Raw genomic sequence first — 7,211 nt, 5'->3', positions numbered from 1 at the left:
GACATATGTAAAACCACTGTAGTGCTGGTTTTACAGAGCAGAAATAAAGAATAATTAAACATCCATAGCAAGCATCAAGTCCCATGACCCTACAAAGTGAATGCAATAGTCCTGGGTGCATTTTTAAAATTTCAAACATGCTCTTGAATGAAGACAAACAATTTGCAGGAGCATCAGTGTAGTCACATGTCATTTCTATATAATTAGAATACATCAAAGCAATATTGTTGGTTAGTGGACCCTTCCATATGTAACTGATATTTAAAAAGATGGAGGGTAGAAATATTTTTACCTTACAATTTTTTTAAATACATGGAAGCTGTTCACCTTATAAAATTTTTTAAAAATAAAGGCAAACATAAATATGCAAGGAGGATAAAAAACATCAAAATTTCAAATAGTGGAGCCAGAGGACAATGCGATTGCCTAGACCTTCTCAGGAGCCTGCAGCTGTGCAGGAGTCAACCCTGCAATCCAGAAACAAGGGCTTTTCCTTCTTTAAAAAAAACCAGCCTGGGAACAACATAACCAAATGTTGATATGTGACAAAGCTCAGTGGTGAAAAACAGATGTTTACTATATTACTCTGTATGCTTTACTGGGTACAAAAATATTAACTATACATATTGGAAACTTTTGGCAAGCCAAGACCTCGGAATATGCCTTTTACATTGCTTTTAGGGGACAAGTGCTGGAAACTTTCTGCAAACTTGGAGGGTAGAATTCTCAGATTTCTAAAATAGTTTCAAGACAGCAAGGTGATGGTGGGCTGGGCATTGTGGTGCAGCATAGTAAGCCACTGCCTGTGATGCTAGCATCCCACATCCCAGCAGGGGTTCAAGTCCCTGGTGCACCACTTCCAATCTAGCTTCCTACCAATGTACCTGAAAAGACAACAGAGGATGCTCCAAGTGCTTGAGTCCTGACACCAAGTAGGAGATCCAAATGTGGTTGTGGTTCAGGTTTCTGGCATCTTCCTTGCCCAGTTGCTGTGGCCACTTGAGGAAGGAACCAGCAGATGCAAAGTTTCTCTCTCTGTCACTCTGTCTTTCAAATACATAAAATAAATCTCAACAAAGAAAAAGGAGAGAAAACTACAATGATACCATGAACATTAAGCTGCCATTAAAAGGCCACATTTGTCTCTGCAGTTTACAGCTGTGTACATCTAGGTCTGTGAGAGCTTCAGAGGAGTGGGGCCCACCCAGCTCAAGCCCTGTAGCTACACAATTAAAGGAACACAAAGGGCCTGAAAGTTCACTGTGTGTGACCCACACCTGCAGTGGGCAGTGACCTTAAGGAGAAAACCCTGGCTACTAGAATGAGAGGCTATGGTGTGGTGGAAGTGGCTAGGACTGCCACATGTGTCCTTGCTGTCCCCAGGGGCCTCGAGTAAGATGCTTGAGAAAGGCCCTGGGTGGTGTTCCTAGATGTCCGGTGGCTATCTTGGTGACTGTAAGTGCATCCCAGACACTCCTGTCTTCAGCATAGAGGCTTACTCCGTGACCTGGAGCCAACGACTGGCAGTGTGTGGCACCTGCTCCTGCTTTTAAATAGGCATCCGTGTTGTCCATGTAAGGTGTTCCACTAACCAGACCACCGAGTGCTCAATCACCAGGCGAGCATTCCTGAGTCCCTCAAGAGTGAAGGAAGCTCCTGGACTTCTCGCGGTGGCCAGCACGGTGCCACAGAGGAGACACTGCATGAGATAGTGCAATGAGTAAAGTGACCACCAAGAGCTGTGACAACGAGGACCCAGGCCCAGTTTCAGAAGGTGAAAGAATGTGGTGAATGTGGGGCCCTTGAAAAATAGGAAAACAGAAAAGAAAGCGTGCTCACTGTTGCTGGCAAGCAGAGCTCAGTTTCAACAGCTCTGAGCTGATGGCTGTTGAAGGCTCTGTGCTGGAACAAGTCTTGATGGGTGGACTCCAGCAATAAGCAGGTGTCTGATGGAGCTGGGTATTCTTTGGTCCTTCCCTGCCTTCAGTTCTTTGCCTTCCCTGCCAAAAACCCTGTTTGGTCACTTGAACAGGCTTGCCAGCAGGGAGGGCCATATGGCTCAGTGAAGTTTCTTGTAAGGCAGGCACTTCATGATCTTGTGATCAAATTGATTGCAAGCACCTGAGATAGTTTCTAAGGGATCGTTCCTTTGTCAACCACTACCGTCCCTTTTTCCTGGAGGGATGGCTCCCAGGTTTGCTGGCTCTGAGGCACTCCTGGGGTGCAGGGGTGTCCTGTTTTGCCCACTTTCCCAAAAATATCCTGTCATTTTCTGGGCTAAGACTCCGAGCGGCAGCAGCGTGAGTCAGGTGTTTGTTCTCAGCTGCTGACCTCTGCTGGCCGCTCCGCCTTCCAGGGTCAGGCCGGCCTCTCCTCGGAGGCGCCCCGGCTCGGCTGCCACCTAATGGCGAGCTGCGTGATGAGGAAAACGCCTTCCCCAGAAGCAGCTCCAAAGCACCCTGGGAAATGAGTCAGCAACGCCGTGAGTCACTGCGGATGGATGACTGTCAGGATTTACTCATCCCTGTGGAGGACCACAGGCCACGGCATTGCAGGCTTGCTCTGACAAACCAGTTCGTTTCGTTTTCATCAAATAGAAATGTCAGGACTTTCTAACCGTATTTGTGATTTTTCTCTTCTGAAAGTGCTGTTGCAGAGGGGTTAAAAAACAAAAAGCTAGACTGGACCAGTGGAGCAGAGGAGGTACTGCTAATATTTGCCCAACCTTTACAATGCACTGAGTTTTGTTGTAAGTGCTGAGATGAACTCCCCTAATCCTTTTGGCAGCCCTGAGGTGGTGCCTAGAATCAAAACAAATGTTGAGGTGTTATCAGCTGATGACACTAAGGGTTGGAATTGTAACCTGGCTATCTGACATTGGTAGCTGCGTTCTTGAACACGCCTCTCCTGAATGATGTTGACTGCTAGGTTCCACCACCAGCTCCTCGCCGCAAGCACAGAAACTGGTGGAGGCCCAGGATTGAGTCATGATCCAGTCACAGTCCCTTCAATCAGGGAACTAATCATTTATCTAGTGGGAGGAGGAAAAAGGTGAAAACGAAATCGTGACGCAGCTCAGTAAGTGCTGAGGTGGGGTCCGGACAAGGTGGCGGAGTAGGGGGGTGTACTAGGTGCTAAGAGGTCAATTCAGACCATCACTTCAGGTGCAACCTTGGAGTGGTGAGGGGTGACTTTCGGGACAAGATCATTCCATTGGGATGAGTGCACATGAGGGCAGGTCCAAGGAAGGAGGGGAGAGGAGCAAAATGTCCCAGGTAGATGTTGGGTCCCAGGAAAATTGACAATTGTCATTTTGGGGCTGGGTATGGGGAATATCATTGGGGTAATGACTTTTGCCTAATATGGCTGGCAGGACGCTGGATACCTGATTCTGAAAGGAGAGCTGTTTCGTACAGAGAGGCTCTGACAAGGTGAGACTTCTTCCCCATCTTGCCTGTAAGTGGGCACTTGAGTGCCATCTTGGATCCCAGTGGGCAGTGACGCCCTGCGATGACTACAGGCTCAGTCACGCTTGTGCTAGTGCGCAGACCACAGCTGTGTGGTCATGATATCACGGTGCCACATCTTCCCATGGAGTGACCCCCGACACCCAAAATTTGGAAGGAGGAACCTTATTTTCCCTTTAAACATAGCAGCAGAGAAGAAGAAAACCACAGTGATGTGGTACATGGAAGGGAAGGCTCCCTGCTGGGTGCTGGTGTTCCAAAGCATCCTGAAGGCTGGACTGCTGTTTCAAGGAACATTATCTTGTGTCTCCTCATCACATCTGCCCTCTCAGGTCCCAGGGATCTCATGCCCTTGTTTAGGTTCTTCTAATAAGATATGGCAGTGGGAGCCCCTCAGTCTCCAAGGCTGTGGCAGGGACCATCTCCCAAATCCTGGAGAGGTAAAAACTGCATGGCCCCTTGTTACAGATGATGGGAGGATCTGGTACCAATTTTTCCATTCTCCACCTGGTATTTGGCATCTGTTTAAACCTAATAGTTATGATACTTACAAACGTAGATTCAAAGTTCTGCCACTGGCTGTTTGAATGATATTAAATCATTTACTCAAAATATTTGGCCCTCATTATCTTCACTTGTAAAATGATGTTATAGTGAGTTTTGGGTTTGTCCTTAGGATTAATGACTATACAGCACTGAGAAGAGTGGTTAGCCCAGAGAAAGTCCTATTGAGCACTTGCTTTGTCCAATAATTATTTTTCTGATCCCCTATCATCCCTCCAACTGTGACCAAAGTCACGCTTACATCTAATTTAAGTAACATTTTTTTTTTTCATGCAAGTAGGGTACTAAGATGTTCACGGTATCCATTTGGGAAATAGATGCCTTTGAAGCAACTTCCTAAAGATATGGGACGGAGGAGATACACTTGGATACACCAGCTGCTGACTCGCACCTCCTACCATTCTCCTCCATGAAACCACACTGGGCCTTCCCTGGGCTTTGCTGCAAACGCCCAACTGTGGACACCTCAGGCCGCTGTGCATGTCTCTTCTGGTGCTAGCTTTGGGTCTTCTCACGTAGTCTCAAGCAGCCAACGTGTCTAATGTTAAACCTTATAACTCATGCTTACAGATCAACCTGCATTATTTTAATGATTATTTTTTCATCTCTCAGTCAGCGCTGCCTACTTATAGGTTTTTGAATAGAGATTGGATAGGCATTTGCCTTGGTGGTTTTCAGTGACTTCACAAGCCTGAGTGAAAGCCCACTATGACACACTCATCATTTGCTTCTCTTCGGCAACTGCTTTGTGCAATAATAACATGTTATTGTTTCTTAGTGATTTAGGTAAATTTTATCCTGCTGGAATAAGAGGTTATTTTTCTTAAAAACAAAGCTCTATTTCTTCAGGTATGATCTCATTTGTCTTATTCTTCATGGATATTACATTTTCATCTTGTCTTCTCCAAATTATGACAGAGGTCTCTCTGCCTATCAGCCAGAAGATGAGATCTTTCTTAACACAAAAATTCTTACTACTTGATTCAGTTCTATATTTTCAAAAGGCATACGAGACAACATGACCTCTTCACTAATGTTAGCTCCTTCAGCCTTGTGTGCAATGGAAGTGACCACAACAGACTTAACTGGAAGACATATCCTGCTGACTTCTTGATTGGGAGAATGGTAATTGAATTTGCTCTTCATTTTTGTTCACATCATGACATTTTGGCGTGAGTAGAAGTACTCTGAGCTGATTGAGAAAAGCACTTTAGCTCTGGGGGTATGATGCTTGAGCCAACTGCCGTAAACACACTCTTCTGGGTAGAATCTTTAGTTGTTGGATAATTTCAAATGCATGTGTATCACTTTCCCACAGTCAGATGGGAATCTCGCTGGAGCCTTCTTGGTTAGAGGGCGTATGTATCAGGTGCCTCACCCTGGGCTGGCTGTGACCTGGTTGTTCCTTGGCAACCCTGTGAGGTGGGAGCAGGCTGTGGGGGACACCCGACATTGCTCCCAAGAGCCCTTCACCCCAGCTGAACCGCCTTCTCCTGCAGAGTCTCTTGCTGCCCAGAACATGATGCTGCTAGACTTCACTTCCAGCTCTTTCTCTTTTTAATTCCCTGAGGTGAAGGAAAGATAAATAGGCAGCATTTTCTTTTCACATCTGGTTTCATTTTGATACTTCTCTCTCTATGCATCCATGATCTCAATGAACTTTTTTAAATACAAAATAAGATGTGGATGGGCTTTGTGCACAGTCTTTTTAAAGCTCATAGAAAATGCATATGATGAAAAAAAAAGATTCATGGATTTCATTTTTTTGGTACCCAAAATAAGCTTTTTTTAAATTCATTTTTCCATGAACTTTTTGAGGTGTCTATATTTACCAGAAACTATACAATTCTGATGAAAGAAATCAAAGAAGATCTAAAAAAGTGGAGGGACACATGATCACGGATCGGAAGACCCAACATAATGAAGCTGTCAGTTCTTATCAAACCTTCTGATTTGTAGGTTCAATGGAGCTCCTCTCAAAATCCCAGCAAGGTTTTTAAAGTAGCGATCAATGAGTTTATTCTAAAATCCATATGGGAAAAGTAAAAGATTTAAAATAGCTAAATTAATTTTGAAAAATAACATGAAAGTAATCATACTTGATTTTTTGAGAAGAAGTTTAAAAATATTTCATTGGAGAGGCAGAAACAAATAAAGTGTCTTTTGCTGATTTAGTTCCCAAATACCTGGGATATTGGAACTCAATCCAAGTCTATCATGTGAGTGGCAGGGTCTCAACTACCTAAGCTATCACTTCTTGGCCCCAAGGATATGCAATAGCAAGAAGCAGGATTCATACCAGGTACTTGACAACCATTGCCCCAAACTGCCCATCCCACATTCTACTCAGTGTTAAAACATACCATATATCCCAGCAATTAAGACAGCACGATATTGGCACATAGGCAAAACACCCAGATCAATGGGACTCTACACAATTGATGGGATCATAAAAAATTGAGAAATAGACTTGTACAAAAGTACTCAGTGGTTGCAGGCATTTGGCTTAGCAGTTAAGATACCTGTTGGGATATCGGTATCTCATATCTGGAGGTCTTTGCTTAACTCGTGGTTCTGCTTCCAAGTCCAGCCCATGAGAGACAAAGCTGGGATGGCTCATGGGGGTAGTTTCCCATCACTTTGTGGGAGACTCTAGGGTGTTCCCAGTTCTTTTTTTGACCCTTTGCTGTTGCAGGCATGTCTCTCTGTGCCTCCCTAATAATTAACTAAAATGCTCAACTGAGTTTTTGTGCTAAATAAAATATATCTGCAAAGTTATAGTCTTAATCCTTCTTAAGTGTGATTTAGTGGTTTGAAGTACTTTCACATGCAACCATCACAACCATCCATCTCCCCAACTCTTCATCTTTTAAAACTGAACCTCTGGGAGTCAATAAGCAGCCCCTAGAAACCTCTCTTATACTTTCTGTCACTATTATTTTGACTCCTCTAAGGCCATTTCATACAGTATTTGTTTCTGTGACTGATTTATTTCATCTAGCAAAGTAACCCTGAGGTCCTTCCAAGTTGTGGTGTGTCCTTCCTTTTAAAGGTTGAACAATGAGTTGTATAGACATTCTGTATTTCACTCATCCATTCATCCATTTATAGACATTAGAATTGCTTCAGTTTAGGGGATTATACATCAAGAAGTGGGATTGCTGATCATGTGACAATTCT

This window comes from Ochotona princeps, chromosome 12 (assembly GCF_030435755.1).
Source record: "Ochotona princeps isolate mOchPri1 chromosome 12, mOchPri1.hap1, whole genome shotgun sequence".
Taxonomy (NCBI): Eukaryota; Metazoa; Chordata; class Mammalia; order Lagomorpha; family Ochotonidae; genus Ochotona; species Ochotona princeps.
The sequence above is the reverse complement of the archived record's forward strand: the minus strand, read 5'-3'. Positions refer to the sequence as shown.